The sequence below is a fragment of the Chiloscyllium plagiosum genome, chromosome 10 (assembly GCF_004010195.1).
Source record: "Chiloscyllium plagiosum isolate BGI_BamShark_2017 chromosome 10, ASM401019v2, whole genome shotgun sequence".
Lineage (NCBI taxonomy): Eukaryota > Metazoa > Chordata > Chondrichthyes > Orectolobiformes > Hemiscylliidae > Chiloscyllium > Chiloscyllium plagiosum.
This window is the reverse complement of record NC_057719.1, coordinates 66,924,045-66,947,128: the sequence shown is the minus strand read 5'-3', so window position 1 is coordinate 66,947,128 and position 23,084 is coordinate 66,924,045. Positions and strand designations below refer to the sequence as shown.

At 39.3% G+C, this 23,084-nt stretch overlaps 1 protein-coding gene and 1 long non-coding RNA gene across 3 annotated transcripts in view; one reads left to right on the top strand and one right to left on the bottom strand.

The window, feature by feature from the left end:
• The window catches only part of LOC122553731 (RAS guanyl-releasing protein 1-like), a 117,803-nt gene that overhangs the window by 82,360 nt on the left and 12,359 nt on the right, over window positions 1–23,084 (bottom strand). The window lies entirely within an intron of this gene.
• Window positions 1,603–22,983, top strand: LOC122553733. Its single transcript, XR_006312809.1, has 3 exons — window positions 1,603–1,775; window positions 20,449–20,578; window positions 21,857–22,983. It is a non-coding gene; the product is annotated as an uncharacterized LOC122553733 (long non-coding RNA).

The following is a 23,084-nucleotide window of genomic DNA, read 5'->3' as shown; positions in this document are numbered from 1 at the left end:
AACTAGTGCCAAGTGCAGCAAAATAAAACAATAAACAAAAACATAATTGATTTTATGCTTGGAAGCAAAATAAAATGCTAAACTGTTCATGTGATGACCTATATGCTCTTTATTATCTTGTACTGCTGTGAGTGATTTTTAAAAAGCTGCTATTACGAAAAGATGGGAATGTTCCATTAGTGGCAAATGCTCCAAATAGTCCCCTTTTTAATAAAACTGTGTCTATTCAAAACCACTTCTATAATTCTATTGAATAGCAAAGCTCACAATTTGGTGCAAGGGATGGATATGCAAATTTAGTTTTTTCCCTCTTGAAATTTCAATTTCATTTTTTGTTGTTCTGAATAACATTCTCTGTAATGGTATAGGCCACAGTGTGTTGCTTGAATGGCTGCTTTTTATTACCATGGTAACATTTACCAATTGCCATTTTGTTCCCCTCTCATCATTCAGATGAAACTTCTAGCTGGCTCCTGTTCTGAACATTGGTGTGGGACTTGCAGTTCCGCAAAAGGCACGCAAACTCTCCCCATGTCTTTCCAGGTTCATAGAAGCTGAACTTTGGTGTAATTCAGCTGAGGCTGTTGCTGAAAATTTGAAAGAACTGCAATTGTGTAAAGCACTTTGCATTCTCAAGTATTGTAGTCACACAAAAAAAGCAAGCTGCTATGGTAACCAGAACTATTGTCAATGTGCCACTTAGGATGCATTTTGCTCAGAATTAAATCTGAAAGTGTATGCTAGTTTACATTTATAGACCATAGATTGTGAAGGTAGTTATCTCATCAGTGTACTGACAATCGATGTGCAGATAAAATTGTTTTTGAACACCATTTAGGAACACATCAGTGCGATTGGTATAATGACTGGACAGTGAATGTTTTTCAGGTACCAAGACATAAATCGTGTACTTTGTAATGGGAAATCTCATGTGATTATAATATAACATTTTAAAGTACAAGTATATTACAAATAATTTCTGCCTTTGTTATATAACATCAGCTTGAACAATGCCTGATTGTCACCATTTTTTATTCAGTATATCATTTTATATCAAATTCAAATGTATTCAAGCTATTTTCAAATCTACAGATTTAAATTTGTAAGTTTCTTTACTAATTTTCATTTTCTTTCCTCACTGCTTCTTCTTTCGAAGGTGTTGTGATCATGGGGTCATGCTTTCTGGATAGTGATAGCACCTTATCCCAGTGCCTAATCCAATTCTCTTCACTGAGCCCCAGTTGCCATTTCAACCACTAAGAGTCGCACCCAATTCTGTGTTCGGAGGGAAGTTGACTTTGCATACTTATAAGCTGGCCATTTTGCTGAATATGGTTTTGAGTGCACTGATTAACATACTTGCATAAATGTTCTCCCTGAGGTAATTTACTTAAATTAATCTACTTAAAATAAACAACTGTGTAAACATAGAGCATATAGCTATGCACTTAAAACACCACTTAATAGAATTTAAATTCTTTAGATTCTGGATCCCTTTTGAAACTCTTGACTATTTTTGTTACTTTCTCAGTGTTTTACAAACAAGAAATAACATTAATCAGCAATTGAAACAGTTGTTTTCTTTTCTTCCAGAAATGCCAACAAAATAATGTTCAAAATATTTAGAAATAGGATCAAAGTTAATTTTGGAAACTTTGATACAGCAAGGCTTGACTAATCAACAACATTTTTCAGACCTTCTTGGGAATTGATTGCCAATTTGCCAAAAAGTCATTATTCAATAAAATGTTTGCAAAGGAAAGGATTTCATAAAGGTAAGCATTTTATGAGAAAATATTTGTTAATGTTCGTGTTGTTAACTTTTGTTTTCAATCAGAGAAACAGACATGTCTACAAAACACCCAATAAATGGTATAACTATGTTACAAAGAAATTTCAGAGGGTAAATTTTGCACATTGGATTATTGGCACACAAAGGCTGAGATTAGACACCACATAAATCAAGGAAGATAGTATACTTGATTTGGTCAGGTCAAGGATGTGCAAGGATTTGCCTATACAGGGAAAACGTCTTGCAGCATGGGATAGTTGTCCTTTATGGTATTTAAAGGCTTCAATTGGCTAATGACTACACAAAGCTGGCAATGCAGTGACAGCTTGCAAGTATGTATTTGTTGGTCATGGGGAGATGTCTGATTTGTGTGACGTGGAGGAAAATATTTGAATTTGCATCATACTTCATTAATTCCAGGCAAACTTATCAGTCTTGGAGTCATAAAATCATACAGCATGGAAACAGACCCTTTGGTCCAGCTCATCCGCGCCAATGAGACATTGCAATCTGACCTAGACCCATTTGCCAGCATTTGGTCCATCTCCCTCTGAACCCTTCCTCTTTGTATAGCAATCCAGATGACTTTTAAATATTGTAATTATACCTGTTTCCATCACTTCCTCTGGCAGCTCATTCTACACACAGACCGCCCTCTGTATGAAGAAGTTACCTGTCAGGTCCCTTTTAAATCTTTCCCCTCTCACTTAAATCTATGCTCTTTAGGTTTCCCCTATACCTGGGGAAAAGACCTTGGTTATTTACCTTTTCTATGCCCCCCCATGATTTTATAAACTTCTATAAACTCATCCTTCACTCCAATGCTCCAGAGAAAAAAGCCCCAGCCTATTCAGCCTCTTCATATAACACAAACTCTCCAGTCTTGGCAACATCATTGTAAATCTTTTCTGCAAACAAGTTTACCAACATCATTCCTATAGAAGAGTGACCAGAATTGTACGCAGTATTCTAAAAGTCGTCTCACCAATGTCCTTTTCAGCCACAACATGGTATCCCAACATCTACATTCAATGTTCTGACCAACAAAGGCAAGTGTGCCAAATGCTTTTTTCACCACCCTGTCTACCTGTGACTTCACTTTCAGGGAATTATCTAGGTCTCTTTGTTCGGCAACACTCCCCAGGGTCCTACTATTAATTGTATAAGTCCTGTGTTCTAACTGACATATACCACAAACAATCTTAACCCCATTTGATATGCAGTGTCACTTTTTCCGAATAGTAATAAGATGCTTGAGGGCTTGCTCTCCAGTAGAATGAGATGGAAATGTGATGCTGGAAAAGCGCAGCAGGTCAGGCAGCATCTAGGGAACAGGAGAATCGACGTTTCGGGCATTAGCCCTTCCTGAAGAAGGGCTAATGCCCGAAACGTCGATTCTCCTGTTCCCTAGATGCTGCCTGACCTGCTGCGCTTTTCCAGCAACACATTTCCATCTCTGATCTCCAGCATCTGCAGACCTCACTTTCTCCTCCAGTAGAATGAACAAGGCCATGTCTGCAGCAATTACAAATATGATAGTATTCGCTTGGACAGCTTGACCAAATGCAGCATATATCTAACAGTGAATTATCCTGACTCCAGTTACATCTCATAGGTGGGGATAGAGCAATTATGGGGTTGATATTATTTTGAACTGGCCTGACTTTAAAACCTGGCAGAAGTCAGATGGGTGATGTCCAAGGTCAAGGGAAACCAGCTCTGGCCAGATTTGCCCTGGAATGGGCCCATATCCTGTCTGAGCTGGTGCTCGGTGACAGATGCTAGCTTTGGGTGACCCAAGGTCAGCATCAAGGACAAAAACGAATTGCTCCTGTCAGACAGTTATGTTCTTCAGAAGGATGAGTTGGAAATGTAAGGCAATGCATACAGTCATATTAATCTGAAAAAGAACTCTCGATCTTGTCTCACCTTAGAAGCTAAGCAGACTTACACCTGGTTAGTACTTGGATGGGAGACAGCCTATGAATATCAGGTGCAGTAGGCTTAAAACACATTAGCAATGTTTAAAGCGTATCTTGATAGTCACATCAATAATAGGCAAAAGAGGAATAGAAACTGTGCATGGGCAATAAGTAGCAGGTCTAAATAAGGAGTAGGTGGGCCAAAGAGCCTGTTCCTCTGTTGTATTGAATTATACTACCTGTATAATGTTGGTCCAAAGGTTCCTCATGGAATCTAAGGAAACATTTTTGTTCCTTGTTGTTAGTAAACGATATCAAAAATGGAAAAATTACTTCATTTTCAATGCATTTTTCTAGCCCAGAAACATGATTGAAGGTTAGCACTCTGACAATTAATGATACTAAAATATCTTGTAATTAAATTGTATCATGCTCTTAATTTCAACATAGGCCTCTAATATGCAGGTCTTTTCCCTGTCTCACTTTGGCAGAAGTCTCTGCTACATCTAAATAGTAAATGCTCAAAATGGAGAAAATCCGATATGCTGGGAGTTGTTCGGCAACTGTCTTAATCACTGGTCTCTCCATTCTAATTTGGACACTGCTGTCTGTGAATGATACACATTGCACAGTAACTTGCTGTTTTTTACCGATACAATATTCCCAGTTTTTCCACATAAGTGCACGTGCAGGCACAGTCAGGCATGCACAGACACCCCAATACTGTTTCTTTATAATCTTCCACCATGCTAATCAAAATATATGAAGAAAAATTTGAGATATGTTTCTTTTGAGGGGAAATATATTATTTTCTCCCCAACATTACATGACAGGAGCATTATTGTCAACAATAATTATCATTTAGTCCGTTGTGGGATTGCAATATAAGTTATTGTCAGCCAATCCCTCAAAATTATTACCAAAACGCTCTGGGGTGTGCTGAGTGGAGCAGCAACATTAGTTGTTCACAAAATATGGTATGCTGGGGACTGCACCGAAACAGCTAAACATGGGGAAAGGAAGATGTAAAATTTCGTTTTTGCTTGGCTGAACAAACAGAAACAGCATGAACTGGGCGTAGGAATATATTTCTTTTTTTGGTTGCTTAATATAGTTTTGTTACATGCAATGGCATTTTTAGATGAGACAACACTTGTTTAAATTTCGGTACATATATGAACAATTTTGTGTGTCTTAATGAATTTATACCTGCACTTAGTAATTGGAACTAAGCCACATGTTCTGTCAAATAAACCACTAAAATATAGATAGAATAAATAGCTGCTGTCTGTGGCTAGATTGGCTTACCCATGAAAATTACTCATGCAGAAAGCAGAATGCACTAAAACGAGAATTCAAGTTTACTGTTAAAGATCTAAAGGCTTGTTCATTACACTGTATGGTTTACTCTTACGTTTTAAACAAAGATAGTCTTGGCATTCTAATGGCCAAAATGTATGCAATCATCAACTTGCTGTTAAAGTTCAGAGTGTGCGTGATGTAGGTCTCTTCTGTCAAACATTATTGATCCCTCCTCTCAAAGAGCTGGATACATCAAAGCAAGGTACACTACTCAGAAGCTTCATTTGGAGATGTGACATTTAGGCTCTGCGTGTGTTAGGCCAAGTAGTGCATTATTCCCACAAATAAGTAGCGACTGGAACCTGTGTACGTCTCAATTTCCAAAGGTGGCTTGAACCCAGGACTTCTAAGGGTAGCTCTGATGTGTAGCAGCACAGCAGGAAAGCTTTCCTCTTCAAATCTATGTATTTATCAGTCAGTCATTTTGTTTCTCCTTAACTCTTTACCCTTATCAACTAAGGCTCTTCAAAGCATTGTTCCCAGATAGTTCAAGTGATGGACTAGATTTAAGTTCTATGTTTCACTTAAATTCAATTTATCTTGATTTCATTAAAAGTGCCACTGACACTTGGCCAAGAGCAACAGCAACTTACAATTGTATTGCTCCTTTAATGGGTGCTACTCAGAATACTAAAGCACGTCTGGAAGATCCATTTGCATATATATTTGGGGTTTGCTGTGGATGTGCAAAAATAGATGAAACACTTATTTTGCATTCATCTGGAGGTCATCATAGAGACTAATGTCAGCATTTCCCAGCTCCTTCTTATTGATGTGCCTGAAACAAAAGGGTGACTTTGGGATTTAAGATTCCACATTGTCCTAAGTAATCCCAGAATGCTTCAATTTTTTGTGGTAAGAGCTAAAGATGATTTCAGTCTTCCCAAAAGTTTGCTAAAGAATTGCAACTCATCCCCGAGTTGAACATTAGACAAGCAGTTTGACAGCATATAACCAGTAAGAGAGAGATACGGGAAGAGATAAATGTTGAAGAGGTAGTGCTGGTTATAAACTGCTTTTACTACTGTTAAAACTGACTGCAAAATCACAGCAAAACAATTTGCAGATCAGTTATGAACTGCTCGTGAGATAAACAATCTTGCAAGTCTGTAAAATGCTCGTGATAGAAGCTTTTTATCTTTCTATCTACATTACACATTTTAAACTATGAAACTGAAATGACAAGAAAATGCATGCTGCAGCAGGGTTCTGTGGTGCACAAAGAGCCAATCTGACTTTAGTAACACAAACTGAATATAAAAAGAAAATACATGAGTGTTCTTAATAGATCTTTCACTCCCAATAGTTTATGACACCATTAAGATCACACGCTTTTGCATTTCATTGGAAAATTCATCTACATCACACAATGAGGCGGCTTGTGAATTTTGGCAATGTGTTGGCAGAATTAACTAATTATGATCAAACACGCAGGTCTTAATATCATCCAATGCCCAGCACCATGATTCCTTTGTATGTTAGGGATGAGTTATTTAAAGCCTTTGCCAGATATATTTGATGGGATGGCGGTGTAGCAATAATATTCATGTTATGTGTACTTTGTCTAAGGGTAATTCCCTTGACTTATTGACATATCATCCTGATTTAGTTTGTTGGTCATTTCAATGGTGGTTCATCAGTGCTTTCTACTTCTAGAAACAGGACAAGAAGGTACAGCCCTCATCCACCTTGGATGGAATTGAAATCATATCTGCAGACACTAGCCATCTGGCCAGATGAGCTAGCCAGCTCATTAGTTGTAATAATCCAACGACCCCGTTTAATCCTCTGGAGACACAGGTTCACCAAGGCTGGTGGAATTTACAACTTTTGCACACAGAGGGTGGTGCGTGTATGGAACAAGTTATCAGAGGTTGAACTGTGTAGAATTACAACATTTAAAAGAAATTTGGATGGGTACATGGATAGGAAAGATATAGAGGGATATCGGACAAATGCTGGCAAATGGGACTACGTCAGATTGGGATGTCTGATCGACACGGATGAATTGGATTGAAGAGTCTGTTTCTGTCACTCTATAACTTTAAGCACCAGAAACAAGAACAACACACCAATGCTGTCAACATTGTCAACCCTGTCAACAAAGTCCTATTAACCTTATGGAGGCTTGTCCCAAAATTGGAGAAGAGCTGTCCAGCAGACTAGTTAACGAACTGCCTGACGTAGTCACACTAACCAAACCATTCCTTACATTCATACCAAACCATTCAGACATCATCATTGTCATGCCTGGGAGTATTCTGTCTCAGTGACAGGATAACCTGCACAAATAGTAGCACACTGGTATTTAGTGGAAGGAATTACTCTGGGAATCTTCAACATTGATTCTCGTCCCCATGAATTCTCATTCCAAAAGTCAAATATGGATCCCACTGAATGCCACTTTGCACCACCTCATAGCTGATGAATCAAAATTCTTCCATGTTGAGCACCACTTAGAAGAAGCACTGAAGATAATATGGGCACAGAATGTATTCTGGTTGGGGAACTTCAATGGCCATCACCACTAGCTTAGTAGCATTGCTGACTCAGCTGACTGAGTCCGAAAGGATGCATCTGAAAGACTGGGTCTATAGCAGGTGGTGAGAGAACCAACAGGTGGGAAAAACTTAACTGACCCCATGGGTGGGTTGAAATGATGGCTCGGTGGTTAGCACTGCTGCCTCACAGCACCAAGGAGCCAGGTTCGATTCTAGCCCTTGGGTGTCTGTCCATGTGCAGTTTGCATGTTCTCCCTGTGTATGCATGGGTTTCCTCCCACAATCCAAAGATATGCAGATTAGGTGGAAATTACCATACTAAAATTGTCCATAGTGTCCGGGGATTCAATAAAAATCCGAGATTAATATTAGCTTAATGACGACCATTTAGACTTTGTAAATTGTTGTAAAAGCTCATCTGTCCCTTAGAGGAGGAAATCTGCTAAGCTTACCTCTAGACCTACATCTATGTGATTGACTCTTAAATGACTTCTGATGTGGCCTAGCAATCCACTCAGTTGTATCAAACTGATACAAAGTCTAAAGGAAGGAATTAAATTTGACAGGTTATCGAGCATCAATCTAGTCACCAGACACAATAATGGCAAATTTAGGCATTCAACCGTGCAAAGTACTCCTAACTTATACCTGGGGCTGTGCCAAAATCATGAGAATGATTGAACAGATGAGTCAACCAACAGCCTGATACAGTAATACTCATGAAATCATATCTTATGTATATTGTCCTAGACGCCCACATCATCATTTGATGTCCTGTCCCACCATCAGGGCATTAGAAGTGACAGCAAGTGATATTCAATCAGGCAGGAATTGTCCTGGGAGTCCTCAACATTCACTCTGAACCCTGTAAAATTGTATCAGCTCAAATATGAACAAGGAAACCTCTTGTTGAGTACCACAGACTACCCATCTGGCCCACCCTTCAGCTAATGAATCAGTGATCCTCATGTTGAACTGCAGCTGGATGAAGCACTTAGCTTAGCAAAGAAACAGAATGTAATCTATGTGATTGATTTCAAAATCCATAACCATGAGTATCTCGATAGGACTAGAAGTGACTGGACTAATGGAGTCCTAAAGGACATAGCTGTTGGACTTGGGTCCGTGGAAGGTGGTGTGGGAACAAATAAGAGGCAAAAAAATCTACTTGATCTCATGTTTACAAATCTGCATGTCCATATTGACAGGAGTGATCATAGTCCTATTGCAGAAAATGTTCTATCATCATATTGAGGACATCCTCCATCAGGATGCCACTACTACTGTGCTAAATAGCACAGATCTTAAACACATCTAGTGATTCCAAACTGGGCATCCACGGGGCACTGTGGGCCATCCGTTAAACAAGCATTGTATTCAACCACAATATCTAAGCTTTTAACTGGCATATCCTCTTCTCTGTCATTTCCACGACACCAGAAGATCAAGTCTAGTTCGGGGAGTGTGCAAGAGGGCATTATTAGGTTAGGGCCCTGCTCATTGATAAAAGGGGTACCAACCTGGTGAAGTTACAGTACAGGTCTATTTACATATGAAACAATGGAACAAATATGTAAAAGTCAAGGGTAAACAAATCAGATGTAAGATTTGAAATCCTGCCATTTAAGGTTCCCACTGTTTGTAGACAATTATACAACTAACAGAAGGAATTAAATTACACAAATACTTCCATTCTAAATGATGGGTGAGCCCAGCAAATTAGTGCAAGAGACAAGGCTGAAGAACTTGCATCCACCTTCAGCCAGAAGTGCTGATTAGATGATTCATTTCTACCTCTTCCAAAGATCCCCAGCATCAGAGGTATTAGTTTTCAACCAATTCAATTAACTCTAATTGACATCTAGAAATGGATAAAGGACATGAATTACAAAGCTTTTACATTCCAAAAACATTGCAACATAAATTGCATTGAACACTTGTGCTCCAGAACTAGCTACACCCCTAGCCGAGCACTTCCAGCACTGCTACAACATTGGCATCTACCGACTAATATGAAACATATTCCAGGCATGTTCTAGACATGGAAAGGAGGTCAAATTCAACCAGTCCAACTGCTACCCCTTTAGTCAACTCTCAATCATCAGCAAGGTGATGGAAGGGTAATTGATAGTGTTATCAAGCGACACTTGCTGAGCAATGATCTGACCACTGATATTCAATTTGGGTCCTGCCTGTGCCAGTCAGCTCCTGACCTCTTTACAGCCTTGGAGAAAAGAGTTGAACTACAGCAGATGTGTCAGAATAGCTGCCCTTGATATCAAGGCTGCATGTATGCTATCAAGGACCCTTCAAAAACTGGAGCTACCAGGAAACAGGAGGAAATTCCCTGCTGGTTGAAGTCATACTTTGCACAAAAGAAGAAGGTTGGAGTTATTGGAAGTTAATCATCTTAGCTTCGGGATACCTCTGCAGGAGTTCCTCAGGAAAGCGTCCTAAGCCCAATCTTTTTCAGCTGCTTCATCAATGACCCTCCCTCCTCATCAGGTCAGAAATGGGGATGTTTGTAATGATTGCACAATGTTCAGCACCATTTGTAATTCCTCAGATACTGAAGCAGTCTATGGCCAAATGCAGTAAGACCTGGACAGCACCCAGGTTTGGTTTGATAAGTGGCAAGTGGTACTTGCATCACAAAGGTGCCAGACAATGACCATGTTCAACAAAATAGAATCTAAGCTTCACCCCTTAACATTCAAGGCATCATTGAATTCCCCCACTATTAACATATTGTGAGTTACCATTGACCAGAAAGAAAGAAATATGGAGGCTTTTTTAAAATTATTATTCATTTATGAGATGTGAGCATTGCTGGCTGGCTAGCATTTATTGCCTGTCCCTAGTTGCTCTTGAGAAGATGGTGGTAAACTGCTTTCTTGAACAGCTGCAGTCCACCTGCTGTGAGTTGACCCATAATGCCTTTAAGGAAGGAATTCCAGGATTTTAACCCAGCGACAGTGAAGGAATAGCGATACATTTGCAAGTTAGGATGATCAGTGGCTTGGAGGGAATGTTGAAGGTGTCATGTTCCCATGTTTCCATGTGTCTGCTGCTGTTGTCCTTCTCGATGGGAGTGGCTGTGGGTTTGGAAGGTGATGTCTGAGAATCTTTGGTGAATTCTGCAGTGCATCTTATAGATAATACAAACTGCAGCTACTGAGCATCGGTGATGGAAGGAGTGGCTGCTTGTGCATGTAGTACCAATGGAGTGGGCTGCTTTGTCCGAATAGTGTCAAGTTTCTTGAGTGTTGTTGGAATTGTACCCATCTGGGCAGGTGGGGAGTATTCTATCACACTCCTGACTTGTGCCTTGATGGATGGGCTTTTGGGGAGTCACGAGGTGAGTCACTCACCGCAGTATTCCTAGCCTCTGACCTGCTATTGTAGCTACTGTGTTTATGTGAGTTTCTGGTCATTGGTACACCCCAGGAAGTTGATAGTGGTTGATTCATTGATGGTAACACCATTGAATGTCAAGGCCTGGTGGTTAGATTGTGATCTACTCATGATGGTCATGGCCTGACATTTAGGAGAGAATGAGGACTGCAGATGCTGGAGATCAGAGTCGAGAGTGTGGTACTGGAAAAGCACAGCAGGTCAGGCAGCATTTGGGTAGTGCCAATGTTACTTGGCACTTGTCAGCCCAAGCCTTGATATTGTCCAAGTCTTGTTGTAAGAGAAGATCAGACCGTAAGAATCCTGAGGCAAGTAACTCACCTCCTGACTCCCGAGCCTGTTCACCATCTACAAGGGAGAAGTCAGTAATCTGTTGGAATATTCCCCACTTCCTTGATGAATGTGGCTCCAACAACACTCAAGAAGCTTGACACCATCTGGGACAAAGCAGCTCGCTCGATTGGCATCCTATTCACCACTGTCAGAATTCGCTCCTTTCAGAACTGTTGGCAGTGTATTCCACCTTCAAGACGTATTGCAGAAACTCAGCAAGGGACCTTTAAGATCACCTTCCAAACATGTAACCAAGAAGCACAAGGACAGCAGGTTTATGGAGACCTTACCACCTACAAGTTCCCCTGAAAGCCACACACCATCCTCACTTGGGACCATATCATCATTCCTGCATAGTCGCTTAGTAAAATCCTAGAATCCATTCCTAACAGCAATGTGGTATATCTATATCCAAGGACTGTGTAATTCAAGAAAATGGCTCACCATGATACATTTAGGAATCAACAGTAGCTGGTGGTCTAGTCAACATTGCCCATATTCCATGAATGAGTAAAAACACAACTATGATGGCTATGACTGTATCGGTAGGGGTGAATACTGCAGAATCTTGTGAAGACTAAGTCCAATTTAAATGAGTCAAGATTAGAGTGGTGCTGGAAAAGCACAGCAGGGCAGGCAGAATCTGATGAACAGGAAAATCAAAGTTTCGGGCAAAAGCCCTTCATCAGGAAGGGCTTTTGCCTGAAACGTCAATTTTTCTGCTCCTCAGATGCTCCCTGACCTGTTGTGCTTTTCCAGCACCACTCTAATCTTGACTCTAAATTCCAGCATCTGCAGTACCCATTTTCTTATAGTTCTTATCTGGGCATCAATGAGATGCTGGAGGCCATCATCAGGAACAGAAATGTTTTCAACCATGATTGGTAATCACATGGCATAGCCTTCATTTCACTGTTACCTTCAAGCCAGCACTCAATTCTTATTCCATGAGGAATGCAGGAGAGCATGTCAGGAACAACATGAGGCCCACCTAAAATAGAGTGGCTGGTACAACATAGCTTATACAGTGCAAAACAATGGAAGCAGTATGCTATAGACAAAGGTAAGCAGCTCCAAAATTAATGAAGCAGATCAAACCATATTTAATTGTGAACAACTGATTCTACAAATATCTCGACGTCAATGATCAGTGAAGCCAAGCATATCAATTTAAAATACAAGACTGAGGAACTTTCAACCACCTTCAGCAAAAAGTACCAAGTGGATAAACCATCTTGGTCTCCTCTTGAGGTGCCCATCATCACAGATGCCATCCTACAGTCATTTTGATTCACTCCACATGATCTGAAATGTTTGAAGGCATTGGATACTGCAAAAGCTATAGGTCTTTAAAACCTGGGCTCCAGACCTAGCTATGCCATATCTACTTGAAAATGTGGAACATTTTGCAAGTATATGCTATCCACCAAAAGTGAGACAAAAGCAATGTGGCAAATTATATTCTCAATCATTAGCAAATGGACGGAAGATACCATTGATAGAGCTGTCAATATAGCAGCACTTTTACATCAACAACCTGTTCAACAGTGCTCAGTTCAGCTCCTGACCTCATTAAAACCAATCTTTGATATTCAACTTTCAACTTGCAAGCTTAAATAAACATATATTGCGTGATATTAACAGTAATCAAAATCAAGAATGTAGTAACACAGTATTAGTTAATGCAATGACACAGCACACTTCGATATTCTGGATATAAAAGAACAATTTTATTACATCTTAATTTGATGTTACATTTCAATCTTAAACCAGATTTAAGGCCAGTTATGGCAAAGGCCTCTCCCCCAATTTAAGGAGAGAATCGACCTGACCTCACTTAGCTCCTCAATTAAGTACTACAACTCACTGTGTCAACAATTAAGGATTATGTCCTTTTCTCGAAGGTGTGAACTATTGGACATATTTATTGACAGACGCTGTGCTAATTCTACAGCTTCAAATTGCTGACTTAATTGTAATATGAGGAGGTAGCAACACTAGGCAGTTTCTTCTCTTTTTAAAATTTTCCAATTAATTTTTGGACCTGAGGCTAAGCTATTGCCAATATTATTCTGCCGTGCTACAGAAAGAGGTGCATGTTTAGATTTCAGAGATTGGACTGTCTGAAAAGGTGGTAGAGGGAGAAACAAGCATTGTATTTAAAATATGATATACGTTTGAATTATTTTATCCTATAAAGCGACTAGAAAATGGAATTAGAATGGATAGCTGAGGTTAGCTAGCACAGACACAGTGGCAGAATGGTCTTTCCCTTTTCTACAAGTTTTGTAAGCTTTTATGTTTCTACTAAATAGTCTGCCATTTGATTTATTCATATACGCGCTATTTGCTCGGCAATATTTCATATATGCATTAAATTTAATGACTTAGAGTTACAGAGATGTACAGCATGGAAAAAGACCCTTCATTCCAATTGTCCATGCTGACCAGATATCCTAAATTGATCCAGTCCCATTTGCCAGCACTTGGCTTATATCTCTCTTAAACCTTTCCAATTCATATACCTTTTAAATATTGTAACTGAAACAGCCTCCACTATCTCCTCTGGCAGCTCATTCCATACATACACCATCCTCGGCCCTTTTAAATCTTTCTCCTGTCACCTTAAATCTATGCCCACTAATTCTGGACTTCCCTACCTTGGGTAAAAGACCTTTCTTGAAGCCATTTGATTATATTACTTACAGTGTGGAAACAGGTCCTTCGGCCCAACAAGTCCACACCAACTCGCCGAAGCGTAACCCACCCAGACCCATTCTCCTACATTTACCCCTTCACCTAACACTACGGGCAATTTGGCATGGCCAATTCACCTAAACTAGGTATTTTTGGACTGTGGAAGGAAACCGGAGCACCCGGAGGAAACCCACGCAGACACGTGGAGAATATGCAAACTCCACACAGAGAGTTGCCTGAGGTGGGAATTGAACCCGGGTCTCAGGCGCTGTGAGGCAGCAGTGCTAACCACTGTGCCACCGTGCCACCCATGGTGGCTGTATGATCATTGATAAGTTTCCTCTTTTGAATGTGAGTATGATGGGATATTTTAGAAGTGTGAATATATTCTGGACACTCCGCCTCAGTTGAGTATGAGGTTTTGGGAGAGGGTCATACTACCAGATAGGATGCTGGGACACCATTTCCTCCAAATTGATATTTTTGCTATCTTTCATTGTTAAGTTCATGTTGGTTTTGCTTCCCACAATGTGTCTTTACCCGATGTGACAATGTTTATGTAACGTAGGAAACTAGATGTAAACAACATGGTGTTGAAAGGTTCAACAGATGTTCATTACAGATAGCTACTGTACACAGACACAATATTAACAGGCACATCAGCGTCTCGACTGGCAATTGATTATGTGGCTATAGCAGAAGGGCATGCTTCTAGCACGTCATACTTCAAATGATCCTAAGTAAAAAGGTATCTGACACCTTTATGCCTGGATGTCAGGTACAAAGATATCATGAGTTTGAATGAATATGAATATCGTGAAAGACACATTGACATATACTGGGCTAAATAGAGTCATAGAATCATAGAGAGGTACAGCATGGAAACAGATCCTTTGGCCCAACCTGTCCATGCCGACCAGATATCCCAACCCAATCTAGTCCCATCTGCTAGCACCTGGCCCATATCCCTCAAAATCCTTCCTATTCATATACCCATCCAAATGCCTCTTAAATATTGCAATTGTACTAGTCTCCACCACTTCCTCTGGCAGCTCATTCCATACCTGTACCACCCTGTGTATGAAAACGTTGCCCCTTAGATCTCAGTAGCAGCACTGGAGGCCACAACAGCAGACCATGCTAGCCTGGCCCAGGTTTGCCACCTGGATATGTGCAGTCCCAGCCGCTTGGAGGAACGCCTAACACTGTAATAAGAAGGTCAATGTTTTCATACACTCATCAAGGGTTATTCCACTGAATGGGCAGGTTGTGCAATGTAATAATGCAAACCATGATTTTATCTCTCCTGAGTGCTGCAAGAATCAGAATGATCCAAACAGTAGAAGCATTGAGTGATCCTTTATAATCCCACTTGTTACGGCATGGTTTTCATTGTAGGTGCATTGTACAAAACTACATGAGTTCCAGGCCAGAATCATGTTCCATGGCATCTCTTGACCCAGTTAGCCACCTTTTATCATGCTGTAATGGTTAAATACCATTGATGTAGAGGGCAGCCATGATATGAAGAAATCGTGACTACTGCCAGGATATAACAGATATTCACCCACATGATTATTTGCTGTATTCACCCAGCAGTTACACAATGAAGGAATGTAGTTCGTCTCAGTTCAGGAAATGGCAGAATTGACATGAGGCATCTGGAGGACAATGTACACACAGATAATTGCACAACGGAGAAGCCTTGAATTTATTCAAAATCCTTATGTTCACTCTCTTTGTATCTCCGTCAAAAAGGAATCATATGAAGCTATTTCTGTTTGTAAATAGAACCTCAGTGACCCCCTTTATGCATCAATGTACTGCAACTACAATATACTGCTTACATCTCTAGCAGCAGTCTAGAAGTCAAAAACACAAAAGGTTAAGAGCCACAGTCATCTTGACAGCTTTGGAAATTACAAACCTTACCATGTTTTGATGTTACAGCAGCTGACAGATTTCAGTCACGACAATAAAGCAAAGATTTCTCATATTTTAACTCTCACAGAAGATGAACTAAGAAGATTGCTCTGACAAAATAGCCATCTTAACCTCATCTTCCCTCTGTGAGCACTCAGCACCCCAGCAATTTTCTATGCTGAGTCTAAGAGCCTATCTAATTATCAATGACAGAGGATGGACTATTGGTGAGTCCTAACAAGAAGAGCCATTTGCCTCACATAACAAGAGACAGTTTATTGCATGACAGCAGCAGATAGAACTTACTAGTTAGTTAGGCATGATCTCTTAAGGCTATTATGAGCGAGAAATGACGTATCATTCACCATTAGGACCTTCAAACTAGACCTGATTCTTGATTTAAAGATATATCAAGAATGGGCAGAGCTTAATGCAACTTCAACATTTGTTCTTTACCTATATAACTGAAGCTTTAGAAATGGCTAACATTACACCAGTATCTGGAAGAAATAATCCAGTCAGTAACCAGGAAGTAATTCATACACCTTTTCAATTATTACTGGTGGTGCAGTTTAAAATAATGCTCAGCTGTGCAGAGTTAAGACAAGCTATAGGTTGGAGCATAGCAATTAAACTTTGCATTGAACTATGTATTAACCCAACTTTGTCTCTGATCAACACATTTTTACCTTTCTCACATGTTAATCGATACTTGCTGATTTTGTACTTTCATGTGACCTAACTCATTCCAGTTGAGTAGTGTGGTCATATGTTAGGCACGGGTGAGTGCAGCTAATCTATAGGTTCCTTGTCCAGAATGACAGCTGATCTTGGGAATTTTCCATTGGATTTCATATCGTACTGGAGGAATGCTGACAACTTCATCATAACCAGAGTTTTGGGTGATCTGAATTTGACTTATTACAATTTTACTGTAAAGTCCTGTTATTTTCAGGTGGGAAGGGGAGAAATAATCAACAAATCACACCCATAGTTTAATGGTTGCTAACGGTAGAATCACGACTTTAGAAATGTTATTATTTAAGCTTGAAGAAATTGCAACTTCAAACAAAACTAAGCATAAAGCACAAGCTTTCTTATTTTTGAACAAGAAAGTAGGATTGTTAGCTTATCTTTGATAATTTAAACAATATGATTCAAGGTCATGCAAAACTTCTATTGACATTTATAGCAGATTCCTGCTGGAGCATTTCTTGTTGTGGTGTAATTATGAATTATGTTTTTATCAGTTTAACAATGTAAATAATGTAATTAATATGGTTATGGTTCTTTTCGAAAAGAAAAGACTTTCAGATATACAGTACTTTGATGAATCTCCAGAATTCTCAATTCATACCGGCAATGGTTGCATTGTTGTTTTAAGCTGAACAGAGCTGCATGCTTTTATATATAATATAATTTAGTTTTTTTAATATTCCGACTTGATTTTAAAAGAGCTGACTAAGAATTATTTTCATTAGAAAGAACTAACTGGTAATTAAAAACGCGAGATATTGAAGCACTGGAAAGGATTTACGAAAAGGATTTACAAAGATGCTATGAGATCTGAAAGAATGCAGCTATCAGTAAGCTTTGAGCAGTAAACCAACTGGGATTTGTCTATGGAAAAGAAGACAAACTAATTTAAGGATTGATAATACATCCAGATGCAAGATGAGAAGATTGCTTGCTTAAAAAAAGAGTTGTCTTAATCTAGAATGTCTTGCAAGAGTGATGGAATTAGATGCAATAATAATAATAAGAACTTGACAAAAAATTGAAGGGTAAACATTTTCAGGATTATGAGGAATCAGCACCAATGTGAGTGGTCTCCTATGCTGCATCATTCTCTGAATTGCTATGATTACAGCAGAAGCAACTTTTAGAAAAATGAAATCCAGAATCCCAGTTTTATTTACTAAAATAATGAAATCACAAGATATCATGGCTTAAAACAGAAGAATTTTTATGATACTACACAAAAGACAAACAATACAAACTCTAAATACTATCCTACAGAGGCAATAGTGATGCCAATCTTACAATCGTCTATTCACTCCATGTGACAACAAGAATTGGCTAAAGTATCAGATATTGTAAACGCAATGGACCCCAACAACATTCTGGCAATAGGATTGAAGGCATGTGCTCCAAACTGTTCCAGTACAGCAACAACACTAGTATCCACCCAACAGTTTGGAACATTTCCTAGATATTTCCTGTACACAAAAAGCAGAACAAATATGACCTGATCAATTGCCTGGAGAAAGTGAGGACTGCAGATGCTGGAGACTAGAGTTGACAGCATGGTGCTGGAAAAGCACAGCAGGTCGGGCAGCATCCGAGGAGTAGGAGAGTCTATGATTCGGGCAAAAGTCCTTCATCAGGAAAGGCTTTTGATGAAGGGCATTTGCCCGAAATGTTGACTCTCCTGCTCCTCGGATGCTGCCTGACCTGCTGTGCTTTTCCAGCCCCACGCTCTCTGATCAATTAGTCTACCTTCACTCATCAGTAAAGTGATGGAAGGTATATCAAACAGTGCTATGAAGCAGAACTTGTTTAGCAGCAGCCTGCTCTTTTAATGCTCAGTTTGAGTTCTGCGAGGGTCACTCAGCTCCTGGCCTCATGACAGCCTTGGTTCAAACATGGACAAAACAGCTGACTTCCAGAGGTAAGGTGAGAGCAACTGCCCTTGACATTAAGGCTGTATTTGATCAAATGTCGCACCAAGGAACCCTAGCAAAACTGGATTCAATGGGAAAACTCCCCACTGATTGGGGTCGTAGCTGGCACATTGGAAGATAACTGTGGTTGTTGGAAGCCAGTCATCTCACCTCAAGGACATTTCTGCAAGAGTTCTTCAGGGTAGTGTCCTAGGCCCAACATCTTCAGCTGCTTCATCAATAACTTTCCCTCCATCATAAGGTCAGAAGTGAGGATTTTTGCTGATGACTGTGCAATGTTTAATACAATTTGTGACACCTCTGACACTGAAGCAGTCCATGTCCAAATGCACAACATGTGGACAATGTGTATGCTTAGACTGTCAAGTGGCAAGTGACATTCACATCATAAAAATGCCAAGCAACGACCATTCCTAATAAGGGATAATTTAACTATCACTGCTTAACATTCAGTGGCACTGAATCCTCTACGATCAAATCTTAGGGTTATCATTGATCAGAAACTGAAGCGAATCTGCTTTCTAAGTGCTGTTGCTGCAAGAGCAGGTCAGAGCTGTGAATCCTGCACCTAGTAACTCCCCCTTGACTCCCAATAATGTACAAGGCACAAATCAGGAGGTGCCAGGATGAGTGCAACTCCAACAACACTCAAGGAGCTTGACATGATCCAGGACAAAGCAATTCACTTCACTGATGTCATATCTACAAACTTGCTTCAGTGTCATTTGTTCAAAATCCTGGAACTCCCTCTGTGGCTTTACCTACAGCAAATGGATTGTAGTGGTTCAATAAAACAGCATACCACCACCTTCTCAAGGGCCTCTCAGAATAGGTAGTAATTTTGGCCTAGCCAGTGTCACACACATGCCATGAATGAAGATGAAATAAAACCTATGCTCTAAAACCTGGAATAAACAGAAGTTAAACATGAATTAACGGTGAATTATGGTCAATTATAAACTATAAATTACACACTAAATGGGAAATGTAACTATGTCAGATCTTACAAATGATCAGAGGTCCACAAAGCAAATATATAATTTGTTCAGTCACAACTTCTTCAAACTCTGTCTTCCTTGTGAAGAATCACAGTGGCATGGTGGCTCAGTGATTAGCACTGCTGCCTCACAGCACCAGTGATCTGGATTCAATTCCGCCCTTGGGCGATTGTCTGTGTGGAGTTTTCATGTTCTCCCTGTGTCTATGTGTGTTTCCTCCCATAGTCCAAAGGTGCTCAGGTTAGGTAGATTGGCCACAGTGCCCAATGATGTGCAGGCTATGTGCATTCGCCATGATAAATGTGAGGTTGTGTGGATGGGTTGAGTCTTGGTGGGATGCTCCTCGGATGGCTTGTGTTGATTCAGTGGGCCAAATGGCCTGCTTCCACACTGTACGGATTCTATGTTTCTGTGAATTAAGTTATTTTTCCACAGTGTAGCCTGGTTTCAAGACAACAACAGCACACAACCAACTTAGCTTCCATGGGAATGATCTCTACCACAAATGGCAGACATCTCTAGAACCTCAACACATCTTGGATGGTGTACATCCATCAATGTTATTTTCAAGTAACAGAATCAGCTACACCAACTTAGTCTCAGTTTCTTACTGTTGACTCTGTCTTCTTCAGCTTACTTGGATTGCACCAGAGGACTCATCACTTGCTATGACCAAGCTTGGATGGCTTACATATTCTCAACCAGTTTCAATCTGTCTGGAAGTTTTGGTTTCCAAATCTAAATTTCAGTTTTTTTTCTTAGATGCATGGGAGGTTATGTTCCCTTCTCTGTTTGTCTTTTCAATTTCTGTTTTCATTTCAGGTCTGTCTCAAGACTTACAAAATTTGAAAGCACAGATTCTATCACAGATCATAGAAGATGATATCTGGACGAAGTGTTAAAACTAATGAAGGAACTCAGTTCGGTATATCCATAGAAATTGATTCAATTTGTGAGTTAACCCAAAGAAGGGATTATAAATTTAAAATATTGACTAATGGATTGAATAAACAATAGCATTTACATAGAGAACCACAGAATGTGGAGCTAGTTGTCATTTAGAAAGTTGCAAGCAGTCCCAATTGGTATATTTAAAGCAAGAATTGATGCAAAGGAGGGAAGAAGAGAATAGTGTAATATGAAGTTAAAGTGAGGACGGATAACTAAATGGGATGAGGTCCATGTGAAGCATGAACACTAGTTGGGTTGAATTTTTGGATGGAATTTAATCCTGTCTTCCAAGGTGAGTTTGGATGCCACAATGGTGGAAGGAGGAAGAGGAGGGCAAGTGGGCAATTGAAGAGTGCCATCCTATTGAAAGTGATAATAGCTACATAACATAGCATTTGATATTCCCTGTGCTTTGCAGTCTCTTTCGCCAAAGCCAAATTTTCCTCTTTGAACAAGTCCATACCAAGGGAAATCAAAGGATTTTTGAGAACTTGTAACATATGATGGTGTAACCAGCCTATTGTAGTTGAAGGAGAGGCAATAGCCATAGTTGGCCAAAATAGTTTGGCAGTAACCTGGCGATTACATAAACAGAGAGGGATATTGGAGAAGGATGGCTTCTCCAAAAATTGTAAACATCATAAACAGAAATAATTTTAGTGTAGAGAAAGCAATCTAGGTGACAGTGGTTCCTGACAATCTGATGTGAAGCAGTATGTATGTAATTGACAAAGCACAACTATAAACCTACTATACATCAATGTTACATCCTGAGGATGCTTGAAAAAAGGCATGAAATGTGTTGGCTTCGAAAAAGTAATTCACAACTGATATTGTTATTGTATGAAGGGTATTACAACCTGATACTAACCAGCAACTTGAACATGATGGCTATTTCAGAAATTTGATTTTGTTTCACATATGCTGATGGTCTATGAAATAGTCTCGACACATTAGAAAGATGATGAATATAACTTGTATTAACATTCAAGCAGTACAAGGAAATAACTTATGTTATATAGTTAAGATACTGGTAACATCTTGCATACATGTACATGAATCTATCAAACCATGAAATAATTTAAAATGCAAGGTATTTTCAGTGTTTTTTTAAAACTTTCCATTAAACTGAGAGGTTTATAATAAAGATTGAATAAAGGATCAATATTCTTTAACTTTATTTGCACAGCAAAATATATGTACCAAGATTGATATAGATGAGAGGCTTGAAATAAGATAATTCAGTAACAGCAAGATCTTGTAATCTTTTTCTTGGCAGAGCAGTAGCGCAAATGTTAACGGTTTACAGACACAAAATCGGTATTGGATTGTTTCCAAACCCTGGTTGTGTAATCCAAACTCCGCACTAGAAGTTGACACCTTCTGCTTCATCTAACCATTGAGACTGGAGGTATTATTCAGAGACAACGAGACAAGGTTTTCATATAAAAGAATATTTAAATAAGATAGAATACATACAACTCATCATGTGATTTTCAGGTACAATTAAACTCGTCAACAAAGTCTGGAACAATTAATACTATCCTGTGTAGTGTTCTTATAAAAGATTTGAGGCTTAATGGCCATCATTGAGGCTAGTGGAAATAAACTGCTTTACAATGCCCTGCAGAAAATCTATGGACAAGATGTTTCATAATTACTTATGCGTGTATTTTTCCGCGGCTAATCTATTTAAGGCTAGCCCATTATTAACAGTGACAGGAAGCTGATTGAGTTGACAGACCTCTGCAAAATGAATGTGAAAGATGAACTCTGCAAGTTAGTCAAAGAGAATACTGTATTTCCTCAGACTCGTGGCACACACCAGCTTCAGTCTGGTCAACCTTATTCTCTCATCCAGGTATTTACAAAGGTGAAGGAAGATACATGTGGATTTATTTTCTGAGCAGTACCAGTTCGTATTACTTTCCTCAGAAATAAAGATGAATTTTGTCACTGCACAATGCATTCACAGGTCTCAAGCAACATAAATTGTTTGAGTCTCATGAGCTGTCAATTACAACCCTGCATATCGAAAATAATTTATTAAAACGTGATAGCACAGAAGGAATATTGATAATAAACCTTTTTTACTGCAATCTTTGAATAAGGTGAAATAATTATGTTCTGGTTTTAAAGATGTATTTTTAAGCATTCTAGTTGTTCCTATTGTTTAGAATTAAAAAAAACATTTTCACCATGCATCCATGCAGTTAAGTATTTTGCCCACTAACGTATTTTTTAAAACTCCCCATATTATGCAGTCATTCTGTGTTAACTAGATGTGATAATTCCAGGTCTTCTACAATTAAAATTGTGTCTTAAAATTACATTATGGCATTTTATAATCACTATGCAGCTGTTCTGTCAAAATTGTTAAACATTTTGTGATGGGTAGCATATTCAGAAAACTGAGACGAAACCTGTCAAAATCACAAAGTAAAAACATGCTTATTTAAATGTGTAACTCAGCAAAATGATGAAACAATTGTTAAATGAAAAATAGC